We start from the raw sequence: 16,033 nt of genomic DNA on the forward strand, positions 1-16,033 counted from the left end.
GGTTACAGCCACCGTTTTCCCCTTTGCCAGGCTCTTTCTGCTTCTCAACACTGCACACGTGGCTGCCAGGGCTGGAAGAGGGTGTGGGACCTTGCCGTGATACATATCCATATGGTCCGCCTGCGCTGAGGAGCCTGAGGCATTTTTTCCCTACATTCCACACTCTGGGTGAGCATGACTACAGATGGATTGATTCCAGGCTGTCACACATACTCCGCTGCTGCTTGGAGTGTCAGCGGCTTCTGGTGTCTATCACATACATTCTAAACCATTTATCCTGGCACTCAAGGCCTTTCCAAACTGAGGCCAAAATAATCGCTTTTTAACTCCCATCTCTTACAAATCCACTACACATATCGTCTTCTATAGCCAAAGTGGACCACTCTCTGCTTCTCTGTCCCCATCACATCCCTTCCTTAGCCCCCTTGCTCATCATTTCTTCTGCTTAGACTGCCTGCCCCCCCACCTTTTAGGATCCTACCCATCTTTCAAAGTCCAAGTCAATGACCCCACCTCCCCCAGGAAGCCTTCCCTGACTACCCCAATCAGAAGGGCTCCCTGCTCTGAACACATTGAATTTTTCTCCTGTTACTTCCCGTGCACCATTGGGAGGACGATGCACCCGTGGGTGTACATTTCCTGCATAATCCCCTTCACTTGAGTGTGGGTGGAACCTGTGAATGTAATGAGATATCACTCCCATGATGAGGTTACTAATCAGTTGACTTTGAGTTCATAACAAGGGAGACCATCCTGGACAAACCTAAGCTGATCAGGAGAGCCTTTATGGACAGTGATAAAGTCATGTATATTTTCCTGGCCTTTAACTCATGGCTATCGTTCCTTTTTATCAGCTGGGGTGCCAGACGCACGGCTTCACGCAGTGTGGGGATGTTATCAAAAGGTAGAATTATTAGGGATGAACCAGCCTTTGACTCTGGGAGCTTGTAAGATGAAGTGCTGGAGGCATGCGGCATGCAGGGTATATGGCGATGGGTCTGGCCGTCGGTCAGCCCCTACACTGCCCTCTACTCTGTTTCCAGGCCTCTTTGGGATGAGGCAGAGGCAGGCGGTGAGATCATCCAGGTGAGAGTCATGGGGAGGAAGATTTGTTCACCAGTCCTTGGTTCAGGGTCAGTTCAACAGATGTAGGAGGCGGAAGAGAAAGAGATAGGAGGGAGAAATTTATCTGCCACCTAAACTGGCAGCTAATTAATTCAGGTTAATTAATTTATTAACCTGAATTAATGGCTGCCTAACCAAGGTTCTTATTTTAGGCTCAGTGAGTAGGACGATATTCTGGATATTAATAATGATATGTAAGCACAGAAAGAAAGTGAAATTCACTCAACCATCATAAATGTCCACCCTAAAATAACAGGTCAACTGACGGTGAGAGATACTGGACAGAGATTATTCACTTATGAGATGATGCTCTTGTTTTCTAAGGAATCTGCACTAAATGATTCCTTGACCAAGTGAATGGACTTCCCCAGCGCATGTTCAAAAAGCTTTGGACAACCCAAGTTCAGTTTGTACGGTTTTCCAAGAGCAGCTCTTGAGAGGAACACAAGGTTTATGTCCTGTGGCCCAGTCCACACGTGAACGCAGGGGGAGAGGCAAACCTCTGTCCCGTTCCCAGATGTGGTACCTTCGGTGCCGTCTGGCTCTGCCTGCACTTCCCGCTGTTTCTGCTTGAATTTCACGTTCCCGCAGTGCATCATGGCGCCCGTGAGCTTGTAGATCCCAACTTCCTCCTCTGAGCTGAGGCCCAGGATGTCAGTGTCATTCTGGGAGTTAGAAAAAAAGGACAGCCGTCACAGCAGGCCTCAGGGACCCAAATGCTGCTTTTCCCTGGCATTTTGTATAGCACGTGAGATAGCATTTACCCCAGTAAGTGGATGACAGGTGGGGTATGACAAGTGAGGGCTTAAAAACCGTGTCTTAATTGAACATGTTTGTGTGGGTGGGTGAAGATTATGGGAAGAAAATGTGAATAATCTGATTTTAATCCTTTCCCACTGTGCATAGATGTGGGCACTGTTTTCTGGATGAGAACACTGGGAAACATTGTGTGATGCTGGGAGGATGTACCTTCACGGGCCCCATGCCAGAGCTTGCGAACTTTGCATTGCAACCCAGGAATTACAGTGTAGTTCAGCATGGAGATAATATAGCGCCGTAGACTATTAGAACTGGAAGGGAAGATATTTTTCAAATGAGAAAGGAGCTAGATAGGGGGCTAGGCCCTGAGAAATGGAATATTTCCTGCCATATCAGTAAACAAAGGATGTCACAGTCATAAGCGATTGCAGCCCTCCAACGATTGTGCCACCTAGCAGCCATCAGACGGCAGCCGCTCTCCGGGTGAGCCCTGAGGAAACTCAGGATGTGAAAACACGGGATACTGGCCCCAGATGGCTGAGGTGCATATCGAAGGAGTGATTTCGGTGAGCTCAGACTCTTGCATCTTCCCACACATAGAAAAGTGCTAAATTCCTTAACTTGGGATTGCTGGTTTTCTTTAACTAACAGTAACCTTTTGATGTTCAGACTACCTGCCCTTTGTGGCAAGACTTCTGTATAACCTGGCTCCCCCCTCACCTCCTCGGGGCACTTCTCTCAGGGTTACTTGAGATGCTGCCTCCTGGGCTTGGAAGTCCTAAAAATTCCCACCAAATAAAACATAACTCTCAACTTTTAGGTTGTGAATATTTTTTAAGTTGACAGCACCATCCCTATGTTATCTCAGGAAGTCCCTATGAGAACCTTATAGGTGTGCAGATTTTTTCCAAATTTCTGGGTGAAGAACTGAGGTTCTGAGGGGCCTCCCTGCAGGGAGGATGTGATAAAAAGGGGATGGGAGCAGCGCTGGGTCACTTCAAAGCCTATAGCAGATGCTGATTTGATTTTATAACCTCTTGTTCTGCCACAATGGTTTTAAACTGGAAAATCCTTCTCTGGGGTATACATATGATTGTGTAGCAGGGTTTGCAGCCCAAGCCTAAGCAATGCCCAGGGGTGGAGTTGAAACATGTCTGGATGTGTCAGGTAAGCTGGTGGGACAGACCGTGGTATTGAAGCGTGAGGCACTCTTGGGGTGGCGCCCCCTTGTGGAGGAGGGAGAGTCCACGCCAGGAGCTGACAGAGGGGAGGAGAGATTCTGAGGCCCTGAATTGTATCCCATCCCAGCTGATGCATATCTGTGTCCTAGGAACGGGCGGCTGCGGGAAACTAGAGAAAGAACTTTCTTTCGCTAAGTGCTGAAAGGAAGCAGGTGAGAGCGCGACTGCGTGGGAGCCTTCTGGAGAACGCAGTCACTCGGAGGCAACAATCCCCCTCCATCTGGCCATAAACCATCACCCTGGAGAAGCTCCGTGGGAGGAAGGAGCAACAGAAGCCCTGACGGCAGGGATCTCTGGTGAGGACCTGAGATACTCTGGGGACTTTGAGAATTCCTTAGGAGAGCCTTTCGGGGGGTGGGGGAGGGTGGCTGGAGGCCTTGTATCAGTCACTAACCCTCCTCCCCAGCTGGTAAAGACTGGGGAAAGCTGGTTAAGAATATATAATAGCCAGCCTAATGTAAAATGAAGTTTGTTTGATCATGAACATTTTCTCCTTGCCTTAAAACAATTAGCATCACGTGGAAATGTCACAGAATGAAGGCCAGGGAGCTGGGCCCTGGGCAGGAGCCCCTGGGGTGTTGGGCGAGACTGTTTTCCAAAAGCTTTTAGAGCTTCCGTGAGGGCAGAGCCAGCAGGGGTAGAGATTAATTGCACTGAGATGGGTGTATTTTCGTTAAAAATGCAAGTTCTGGGGTTGGGCAGATCTGGGTTCTGACTGTCGTTTACAAACTGTCTTCGAGCAAATTGTGTGTTTTTTTCCTAAGACTCAGATTCTACCTTTATGAAACGGGGGTAACAGTGGTGCTGATGCCAGAGGTTTCGTTGAGGCAAAGCTCTTTTCTCAGTTCCCAGCGCGCCTAAGTGCTCAATGCACTTAGTTAATATTATAGTTATTGACCCTGGAGATACTCCCCAAAGCTAAAGGCCAGAGGCCTGACAGGTGTGTGAGCCCGAGGTGGCAGGTAGCCGGAGGAATGGAACGGCTGCTGCAGGGCGGGACTCTTTTTCTCCTGCGTTAGACCTTCCTGTATTTTCTAGATTTTCTTAAAAGCCATGTAGATGGTTTTGCACCCTGAAACCTTCCAACAAAACCTTTAAAGACCTTATCCATGCAAACATTTACTCTAAAAAGCTGGCGAGTGGAACTGAAGGCCTATTTTGGAGAACTTTCTGTATTCCCATTTCTGGAATCTTCTGAAATGGAACCAAGTGGGGGAGGGGTGTGATCTGTACTAATTCTCTGAGCTCTTGGGTCTAATTGCTGAGCATCCCTGCATCCCAGCTGCCTCCTGAGATCATGGGTACCTCTCAGTTCATAAATTCAACAATTCCTTACTTAAGTAAATAAACACACAAAATACATCAGTGGCCAACAGTTCCTCACTGTCGTCAATAGTGGCCACGGTGACCTCTCCTTGGCTCACAAAGGGGACGTCAAAGGGGTAGGTTGAAATGAGAAGCAGGTCTGTGAAGCAGAAGGATCCCTTTAGCATCTTATGCACAACTGACTCTACGTTTTTTTCCAATGTGATCGATTTGGAAGATGAGAATGATAACCAAGGAACTTACCGATAAGTTCCGGCTTCTTGTTTGACATGATTTGGTAAAAAATATGATAGTTTCTCTCACGGGATAACTGAACTGTCACCCTGGATTTTTCTAAGAGATCTGAGGTAACAAAAAACGATGTGATTTTAGGGTCCCCAGGAGATGCCTCTGTGGCCAAGTCCAAGGTGCCAGATAGAGTGTTTGGACTCACAGGTTTCAATGTCCGCTGACGCCAGCTTTCCTGTGGCCCCAAAGTGAATGCGAATGAGCTTCCCCCGTCCAAAGACAGATTGAAAAACACAGTTATTTTCTTTATATGGTACTGTAGCCAGCTTCTGTTAGGTACTACTGAGGATGGGTGGGATGTGTCGGGTCACGGAGGAGGTGATGCCAGAAGCATGAGGTCTTTCCTCCTCTCTGTTTGCTTGGCATCTGGTCCCCACGCCGGCTTAGCTAAGACTCAGGTAGCTCTGCCCAAAGCACCTGGCCCTGTTCCTACAGCTCTGAGGATGCCTGCAGGCTCCCTCTCAGGTCTCTGTTCGGGACTACCTCACACCTGACTGTCTCCTTGGTCTTTATCCCGCTCAAACTCTTTATAACACCTTTGAACTGATAACCTGGTGGGACTATCTGACTTTTTTTTTTGCCTCTGAATGTTACTTCTGAGATTTCTTGCCTCAGTTTTCCTTACTACTTACTATATGCAAACCTAGCTCCCAGGCCAGGCCTCCTGGCTCCCAAAAGACCCACGCAGCCCTTGGGTTCCCCCAATCTCGGGGAGTGAGAGGTGAAATTATACATAGCATATGTGTGCGTGTGTATACTCCCTTCTTACATCACCCGCCTAATTGGTCGCTACCACCCTGTGAGCCAATATGAGGGCAAAAATATTGCCTTGCTTGTTCACCCGCAGACCCTGGAATGTAGTACGTACTCAGTAGTTTTCTCAGTATTTTCTGAATGAAGCCTAAGAAGAATTAATGAAGAATTAATGAAGGACCAGTGGAGGTTTATGTGAATTATGTGTTCGCTCTTCAGGAGTTCTAGCTGCTGGATGGAAATGCCTCTGGGTACCTGCTCTACTGGCCGGTGAAGTTAGATAGGAGACTGGATACTTGTTTATTTGCCAGTGTCGGAAGGAAATGCCTCTTTGGTTGAGCTAAACCTAAGTGAAACATTGAAAGATGGGACATATCCTTCAATATCTTCAGTATCAACTTCTTCCCAATTTTTTTTTTGCGGTACGCGGGCCTCTCACTGTTGTGGCCTCTCCCGCTGCGGAGCACAGGCTCTAGACGCGCAGGCTCAGCGGCCATGGCTCACGGGCCCAGCCGCTCCGCGGCATGTGGGATCCTCCCGGACCGGGGCACGAACCCGCGTCCCCTGCATTGGCAGGCGGACTCTCAACCGCTGCGCCACCAGGGAAGCCCAACTTCTTCCCAATTTTTGAGCTCTGCTGCCTCCACCAGGTTTTCCCTCCTCCCAGCACCCCCTGACCTGGAGAAGGTCAGAGCTGCTAACTAACTTCACGCTATGGTTTTCGTGGCTAATAAGTCCGTGGATACTGTTCAACGGACTTAGGTATTTTAAAATGCTTCCACCTGAAGAGACCAATTTTAGCACAGAGAAGTCATTTTGTACTTGTGGAATTTGAATCTGGAATCATTGTACCTTCAGGATGCTCTGAGGCGATGCTGGTTAGTTAGGGAAGGACAGCTAAATCTTCCTTCGGCTGGGAACAAGACAAGATGTTCTTTGAAGGGTTATCAGAATATCCCGGTATAGTCTACGTGGGGGTAGACCAAGGCCAGGTATATCCTAGTTCATGTGGCCATTTTTCATATGCAGCATTGGAGGAGAGGGTTTTCTTTCTGGGGGTCACTGACAATTGGACTGAGTCTCACGCATCTCGAGGAGTTGTCGTTCCTCACGGTCTTGGCCTTTCTAAAGGCCTCCAGGAGGGGGTTGGCCTGGGTGATCTGGTCTTCCAGGGTTCCCTAATAATAAGTGAGAAGAGGAAAAGAGAGGACTTTGGACGTCTTCTGAAGTAACTTCCCAGTGACTCAAAAGTGTGGATGCTCTGGGAAGGGCCCAGGGAGGGATGTCGCCCGGCTCTGGCTGGTGGCAGGTACAGTTATGCTGAGTACCCACAGGCCCATCCCCACCCCACCCAAGGAGGCTTCAAGGTCCCATTGTAGAAGGGGTCTTAGCACAGCATCAAAGTGGCATCTGGCCACACCAGATTCCAGGTTGGAGCACTACCTGCTACATCTCAATCTCCCAGACGGCCTTTCTTCTCTGATAACATTTTATTATAAATCATGGATTTGTAAAATATAGACCTCTGTTCCTGCATGCACCAGGACCCATTTATATAGATATTCGGGTTCAGAAGTAGAAATAGACTGTGAGCAATGAAAGTGACCCATATGATAGAAACAGTGGTTCTCAAAAAAATTTTTAAGTTGCATAAAATATTTTGTGAAAATTATTACGTAGAAATCCACTTATAGAAAGCAGAGTTTTCACCTTCGCCCCCTTCCCCACATGAGTGCTTGCCTTTCTGACGTCAGAGCTGTCCAGCCCAGTGGTTCTCGAAGTGTGATCCCTGGACCGGCAGCATGAACAATGGGAACACGACAGAAATGCAACATGCCAGGATTTTGAACATGAGATAGGAATTTCAGTCAGAAATTCTGGGCCTGGGGACCAGCAATCGGTTGTTAACGAGCCCTCCTGGTGATTCTGATGTGCACTCCAGCTTGAGAACCACTGGCCTAAACCATTCCTTCTCCAAAGGAGGATGTGGAGTTGCTCAAGGTCACTCGGCTGTTGTTGATGGAGCTGGTGCTAGAGCCTGAGTCCACGAGGTGGAGCCATTTCCCGCCTTGCCCCGTAAACACCCCCTGGGGCAGGACCTCGTGCTGTGCATCTCTGCTGGGCACAAAGCCCTGCAAACACTTGGTGCTCACCTGGGAGTTAAGGTATACTTATGCCAGCAAGCCTTCCAGGTGCAGGAAGCTGCTCACCTGCATCTTGCCCGGCCGCTGCTCCTTCCTCTTCTCCCCAGTGACCGCAATTGTTGCAAAGTACTGGACGACACGCTGGGTGTTCACTGTCTTCCCAGCCCCGGATTTTCCGCTGTTGATTTAAAAGTAAGTGAGAGGGACTTCCCTGGTGGTCCAGCGGTAAAGAATCCGCCTTGCAATGCAAGGGACACGGGTTCGATCCCTGGTCAGGGAACTAAGATCCCACATGCCGCGGGGCAACCAAGCCTGCACGCCATAACTACTGAGCTTGTGCGCCTCTATTAGAGCCCACGTGCCACAACTGCAGAGCCCACGCACTCTGGAACCTGCGTGCCACAACTAGAGAAGAGGAAACCCACACGCCACAACTAGAGAGAAGCCTGTGCGCCACAATGAAGAGCCCGCGTGCCCCAACAAAAGATCCCGAGTGCTGCAACTAAGACCCGACGCACCCAAAAATAAATAAAATAAAATAAAGTAAAATAAAATAAAGTGAGATCCACAAACATAGGGAACAGACTTGTGATTGCCAAGGGGACCAAGGAAAGGGGGAATGGAGGACAAATGGATTGAGAGTTTGGGATTAGTAGATGCAAACTATTATATATAGAATGCATAACCACCAAGGTCCTACTGCATTGCACAGGGAACTATATTCAATACCTTGTGATAAAATGTAATGGAAAAGAATATGAAAAGGAATATATATGTATAACTGAATCACTTTGCTGTACAGCAGAAACTAATACAGCATTGTAAACCAGCTATACTTCAATAAAATAAATTTTTTTAAAAAAGTGAGATAAAGGAGAGCAGAAGGAATGGACAGCCCCTTCCAAGTCATCATGGCAAAAACACAGGTTACTCACGTGACGAGGATGGACTCGTTGTCTCGATCTAGAAACGCAGAAGGAAGCAGGATGGAGTAAATAAACAACATATAGGCAGGATATACAAATCAGGCAACATTGGGGGTAGATAGAGCCCATGAGTTCTAGTTCTGGCTTCGCCATTAACTAGTGGTGTGATGATTTGGTCATGTCTAGTCTTGTCTGAGACAATTTGGGCAGATTTCCCAAATGCTGGATGTGTAACGTGGGCAGCATGGGAAGTGAACGGTGAGTCCCACAGTGTGAAAGTTATTCACGTTCACAGATCTTTACCTCCTCTCTAGCACTTTCTTATCTCCCTTTTCAACAAAGAAAGCAAGTCTCAGACTTAGAACTTGTAAGAAGCCACGGCTTCTAATTAGAATTTCTGGACACTGGTTTGTGGTCATTGCATTTTTCTGTCACCTTTACTTTCTACTTGTGGATAGTGACCGCGGTTTTCCATTGACAAGAGTGTTATAGGTTGAATTGTGTTCCCCCCAACAAATTAATATGTTGAGGCCCTAACTAACCCCCAGTACCTCAAAATGTGACCTTATTTGGAAATAGGGTCATTGCAGATGTAATTAGTTAAGATGAGGTCATACTGGGGTAGGTGGGCCCCTAATCCAATATGACTGGTATCCTTATAAAAACACAAATTTGGAGACAGGTGAGAACACAATGTGAAGGTGAAATTGCAGATCAAGGTGATGATTCTATAAGCCAAGGGATGCCAAAGCTGGCCAGCAAACCATTGGAAGCTGGGAGCGTGGCCTGGCACACATTCTCCCTCTCGGCCCTCAGAAGGAACCAACCCTGCTGACACCTTGATCTCAGACTCCCAGGCTCCAGAGCTGTGTCACAATGCATTTCTGTTGCTTAGGCCACCCAGTGTGTAGTACTTGGTTACGACAGTCCTAAGAAACTAATACTAATAGTGATATTATTCTTCCTTTTTTTAAAAAAATAGTTTTCCTCCGGATCAAAGGGCAGATTTGCTCGGTTCCTATTTTATTTTTATTTTTGGCCATGCCGCGTGGCATGTGGGATCTTAGTTCCCTGACCAGGTATCGAATCCGTGTCCCCTGCAGTGGAAGCACAGAGTCTTAACCATTGGACCGCCAGGGAAGTCCCTATTCTTCCTTTTTGAAATGGACGGAACTTCAGTCACTATAAGGAAAGATTTTAAATATGCAGAAATGGCCAGGATCGCGAATGTGAAATTGGCATGGCTGAAGTTTGGGCAACATTGTCCTGGATGACTTTTAAGCATCTTCAGATCTCAGATGATTGCTTCTACTTCTTCTCTCTGCACCAAGTCAAATCAGGTGAGAGTTGAACAGACTGAAGTGATGTTAGGCATGACAGGATGACGGTATTACCACATCTCTGCTATTTCATCTGCTATTCTGGGAATTTAAGGAGGAGAAAGAGGGAGCCTGAGAAAACAGGTGAAGGGAAGTTGCTGTGCCCGTTTCTCCAACTTTGCATTCCTAAGTGGCTACTAATATAGTCTCTCTTCCAAGTGTGTTCATGTTGGGGGTTTCTTTGGAGGTGGGGGCAGCGCATGTCCTTGTGCTCCACGTCCACCCCCAGAGAAGCATGTACTTAGCGTGGCTTCAAGAACCGTGACTGGTAATGGAAGATGCTGCGCCCCTGGCTTTCCATCCTGACATCCTCTGCATCTCCTGAGGTCACTTTGGTCATGGCACCATTTGGATGACCAAAGCCTGTGACGGGCTCGAGTAATGAACTACGAACCAGTACAGGTAAAGGACTTGAATACTTCACTAAAACTATTTTTTTTAATATGCATTAAAGAAATGACTCACCAGTCAGCATGAACTGATAGGTGTTGTCAGAGATGGAGACGAGGTGGGGCGGGGCCTCCTGGCGCTTTTTGACTCTGTAGGCCGTCACCACCTCGGGGTTGTACACCGGCAGCCGCTTGTAGGGGTTGACGGTGGCACAGGAGAGGCCCGAGTAGGTCTGAGAAAATCAGAAAATTCAACCTATGGTTGTTGATTTTACTCAGAGAAGGGAATGGAATGAAGAGGGGTTGAAGGGCACTCACGTAGATCATCCAGGCTGCGTAACGCTCTTTGAGGTTGTACAGCACTGCTGCCTCGTGCAGGTGGGTCATCATGGCCATGTCCTCGATCTTGTCAAATTTGGGAGGGTTCATGGGGAACACCTGTTCACTGTTCAGAGTGAATGTCTGGATATTGAGAGGAAAATCACGTGATGAGTGGGAGAGCGGATGTGGTGAGCTACCAGTGTGGTGAAAACGGTGAGATACTGTGGTGAGATTACCCCATTACTGTGGTTAACTTTATGGATCATTTCTGTGCCCAGAGATGATCCGTAAATAACTGTTTCTGATAAATCTAAGTCTGGTCAAAGTGTATAACCAGTTCTGGTCTGAGGCCCCCACGTCAGCGTGCCGTTCTGTGTGCCAGAAGTGGGTTAGAGGTGTGCAAAGTCAGAGAGCCCTTCAGCCTCAGGGTGGCCGGTGGAACTCAGCATGGCCAAGGCCACACTAGCTTGCCTGTGTTTACCCCGTTTGCTATGAGTGCTGCAATGAGATCAAGCTTGGAATATTGGAAAAAACTCTTCCAGTGTATTCTGTGCATCTCCACCTCAATACCTCTGCTCATGTGGGTCCCTTTGTCTGGAATATATCTACATTGAAATTACATCTAGCAACCTTCAAAGCTCTTCTTAAGTGCCACCTCTTCCATGACCTGTTTCTGCTCTCCCCTGTCTTTTCAAGGCTTCCAGAATTCCTTGCACCGCTGCTCTAATAGTTAAAACACTTGGACTTGAAGCATGGTCCATGGCTGAACAGTATTTTGAGACTATTACCTAATTTTCCCCTCTCTGCTTTCCCTTCCCTTTAAGCATACAACTGGCACTCCATTACTCAGGAAAGGTAGAAAATAGGGCATAAAAGTAAGAGAGCCTGTAAGCCTTTCTAGCGTTTGTTTTCCAAAAGCCCAAATCCTTAGGAGAGCTTTGAGGGTTTTACCGAAAAGATAAAAGGGAGATTTGTTGATATGGACCAAATCTCTTGAGGAAAGGAAGCCCTTCTGCCCCACTGCCCTAAACTAGAGAGAGAGAGACACCCAAAATAGCATAAGGGAGATGGAATCTGTGTGTCCTGAAGATTCAGAAACTGGGGCTTGTTTCTTAGCACATCCTTCAGGGGGGCAGTGACACCCCATGTGGTATTACTGAAAACGTGGCATGGCTCTGGGGAGGGGACTCCAATAGTAACTCCAGAAAATTTATTTCCGGCCCTGTGAAAAGGGGCTGACACCAGAGGTTAAGTTTAATAATAACAATCACCATCATCATCATCATAATCATCATCATCTGTCTCGTATGCTTGAATTTGTGAACTGCGATTCATACCTACCATGTACTCTTTTTTTAAAAAACTATTTTATTAATTTATTTTTGGCTGCGTTGGGTCTTCCTTGCTGCGCACGGGCTTTTCTCCAGTTGTGGTGAGCGGTGCGCGGTCTTCTCATTGTCATGGCTTCTCTTGTTGCAGAGCACAGGCTCTAGAGCGCAGGCTCAGTAGTTGTGGCGCACGGGCTTAGTCGCTCCGCGGCATGTGGGATCTTCTGGGCCCAGGGATTGACCCCATGTCCCCTGCATCGGCAGGCAGATTCTTAACCTCTGTGCCACCAGGGAAGTCCCCATACCCACCGTGTACTCTTGATTCCTACACTAGATGATAAACTTTGGGGAAGCAGGACTGAGATGTGCTCACATTTGCAAAGTGATAGACACGGTGACCTAGACATGATGGGTGTCCAGTAAGTGTTGAATTGAATGGTGCTCTGTAATTCTCTGCATTAAATTAGGCATTGCCTCCGGAGCTCCCTCTGTAAGTCACTCTGCAGCCTAGAGTTCTATTCGGTATATTCGCCCATCCAGCAGCAATCTGTATCAGTCTCTCCCTTAAACAGTCCAAACGCTTCCACCACCACCTTCCCCTTTCTCCAAAGCAAACATCATAAAAACTCTCAAAGCCCAAGTCCTCGAAGGAAAGAGCCAGAGCAGAGGTACGTGCCATGGCAGTTTTTACCTGCGGCTTCACTCAGAGGAGGTCAATGTGAGGCTTGTGCTATCTTCAGATTCCTGTGGACCAGCATGCAATTTCTACTATTCTACTCCAAAGGAAAAGGAGGATGCCCATGTTAGCAAGGACATCTGAGATCAACACTTACCCGGTCGTCGAGGGTCTTGACTGTGACTTTGTCATTTTCCTTTCTCTGGATCATACCTTTCACATAAAATTCCTTATCATCCACTGCAAAGCAAGCCTTCTTAGAATCAAATGGGCGATTTTGAGCCTCGATTCTCTCCTTCTCTGATTTCCGCGGGTAGTGAGCTGCTTCTCCAAAAATGACCATCTCCGCATCAGAGCTCGTGACTGCAGGGGCTGGGAAGACCAGGGCTGCTGAGTCTGGAGCTTTGGGGAGCTCCATCCTGTTATTTCCATTCAGACAGGGGGCCAGATTCAAAAGTTCCTGGGGTTAACCTACGTTCTGAGGAATCCAGGACCTGGTATAGGGGCCTAGAGTGGGCAAGTGGGGATGAGCTAAAGGGGATATTTTACTACAAGAAGAAGGTTTGAGGGGACAGCTCTTAGTCCAGCTCCAGGTGTGGAAGTCTAAACCAATTAGAGGAAGCCAAGCTGAGCCTAATAAAGGAGGCCTCAGAAAATACTTCCTTAATCACACATCACATTTGAGCCTCATGATCTCCGTGGCGTTCCCAAATCTTAAGGGTGTCTGAAAAGAATGATTGGAATGTTGATAATTCCTAGTAGAAAGTTCAGATAGCCCAGTGAAAAGTAATGACTGGAACATAAAGTACTGCCACACTTGTTTAGTCAATTACAGGCAACAAGGTGATAGGAGACATTATGGCCTAGTGCAATGGTTCCAAACTTTAATATGCACCAGAATTACCTGGAGAGCTTGTTTAAACACAGATTTCTGGGCCTCACCCCCAGAGCTTCTGATTCAGTAGGTATGGGATGTTGCCTGAGAATATGCATTTCTAGCAAGTTCCTAGGCAATGGAACTTGTGTGTGGTCCTTGTGATCCTTGAACATGTTGCATCAGCATCACGGAGGAGTTGTTAGACATTCGGAATCTCAGAACCACCCTGCATTACAAAACCAGAATCTGCACTTTAACAAGATCCCCAGGTGATTTCTAGGCACCGTAGAGTTGAGAAATCCTGGGCTTAAGGCAGGGGTCTCCAAACTTTAGTTATGTGTAGCAGTGTCAGGGTGTGACAAACAGTGTTTAATTAAATACCTGCTTTAGAACTCACTGCTTAGCGTGTGTGTGTGTGTGTGTGTGTGTGTGTGTGCGCGCATGTGTGTGTATTTATGTATCTTTCTGCCTCTCTCTCTCTGTCCACCCTCCCGCTCATCCCTCCCATCACTTCTTTCCAAACCATCCCCTTTCACAGACCTTCTCTTTATGTGTTTTCCTTGCTTAGAAGCTAGAAATTTTGGCTTAAAGTCCCTGAACTTGGTCAAACCACTTACCTTCTTTGGGCCACTAATTTCACTTAAAATGAAGAAGCAAGCCTAGCTCATTTCTAAGGCCCCTGCAGGTTGTGTGACCTTTCTGGTTCCTTTTCCTCATCTGCATTTGCTTTTCCTGTTCCCTCTGGGCCTCTTCCCGCATCCTGCCTGACCCTCTACTTCTTTTCCCCACAACTCTCCCCCTTCTCCCTTTCTTTCTCTGCTTTTTCTTTTACATACATTCTTCTGTAAGTGACCATAAAATGGAGCTCAATTACACACATGTATCCCCATATCTCTCTTAAGAAGTAGTTCATATGTTTTGAATAAGGCCTTTTATGTTTCCTGTTAAAAGTGGGAAAATCGAACATTTGATAGTTGTCTCTTGGAACTTCCCCCGCCCCCAATCTTACACTTTATGAAATTACTCTTCGTTGGTAACTGACTGTTGTTTCAATATCCCTCCTTGAGATTCTGGGGGGATCTAGTCCTACAGAAACAGGAGCAACTGCTTCCCTCTGGATCTGATTCAGGATAAGTTGCATTTTGATGTTACTTTGGCCAGCGGCCCTGCTGAACCATCTGTGTGCTCGTGGTTAAATTTTCATAGTTAAGAGATTGGAGCTCAATATAGCACCACAAAGAGGACCTCTGGCTTGCAGGCTTCATGCGGTTTAAATTTTCTCAGTTACTTCCTGGTGGAGAGGAAGAATTCATCCATATTGTTTCCTCATCTGTGAAGATAGTCCCTTCTTTTGTGGCTTAAGTGAGTTTTACGACAGCAGCAGTTCTCAAACTTTGTTCTCTCAGAACCCCTTCACACTCTTAAAAATCATTGAGAACCCAGTGAGTTTGGTTTATGCAGGTCATATCTACCAATATTTATGATATTAGAAGTCAAAATTGAGAAAATCTAATTCATTTAAAATTCCTATCAACTTCATTGCATGTTAACATTAATGACATATTTTTATGAAAATGAGTATATTTTCCAAAACAAAAAAATCAGTGGCAAGAGTACCATTGTTTTTCATTTTTGCAACTCACTTTAATGTCTGCTGAGTAGAAGATGGATGGATTTTCATGCCTGCTTCTGTATTCAGTCTGTTGCTGTACGGTTTTTTTGTTTTTTTTGTTTTTTGGTTAAAGTAGATATAGAAAATCTTTCACAGATATATAATTTAGAAAAGGAAAGAGTATTTTAATTGCCCTTTCAAATAATTGCAGATATTCTTTTTAGATACTATACCAAATCTTGACACGTGGTAGTTTCTGTGGTAGTTCCTTAAAGGCTAGTTGCAATGTGGAATCTGAAACCATATCAGCAAACATTATGATCTGTTGGTCTGTGTTGAACTTTGAATGAAACTTTTACCCATGTGTAAACATCATACATTGATCATTTGGAAAATACTGTTCACTGAATTATACGGAACTTCCAAATATTGGCACGTTTCATTATACAGTATAAAAAATCACAATCATTAATATAAGTACTGATCTCATTAGAAAATTCAAATATTAGGAAGTTGTCAAGCTAATGATAGTAGATACAAGTCTTCCAAAATTTTAATTTTTGCTTGAAAACTCAACTATATCATTAGTAAAAGATACTGTCAGTAGTTTTCCTTGAAAGGATAAACACACTTCACTGCTTTTTGAGAAACTGTCTGGCAGATATCCAAGTCTGAGAAACAATAGTTTGTCCGCTCGTCGTTCTTTCAAGTAAAAATGGTGCTTCATGAATCAAGTGGCTGGTTCATCTTGCAGCGCAGACAACTGCACATGTGTTTTTCCTTGAGACAAATGTCAAAGTCCAGTGTGCAGAAGGAGTGCTTTTCATGGACTTCCTGTTTGATCATGTAGAATATTATAAAGATGTGGATAAAATTGAGATGTAATAAA

At 46.2% G+C, this 16,033-nt stretch overlaps 1 pseudogene; it reads right to left on the bottom strand.

The window, feature by feature from the left end:
• Positions 1 to 13,073, bottom strand: part of LOC113632965 (myosin-4-like) — a 42,733-nt pseudogene extending 29,660 nt beyond the window's left edge.
• Positions 13,074 to 16,033: the final 2,960 nt, after the last annotated feature.

The sequence above is a fragment of the Aethalodelphis obliquidens genome, unplaced genomic scaffold (assembly GCF_003676395.1).
Source record: "Aethalodelphis obliquidens isolate GAN/ISIS:26980383/991018 unplaced genomic scaffold, ASM367639v1 scaffold38, whole genome shotgun sequence".
NCBI classification, from domain to species: domain Eukaryota; kingdom Metazoa; phylum Chordata; class Mammalia; order Artiodactyla; family Delphinidae; genus Aethalodelphis; species Aethalodelphis obliquidens.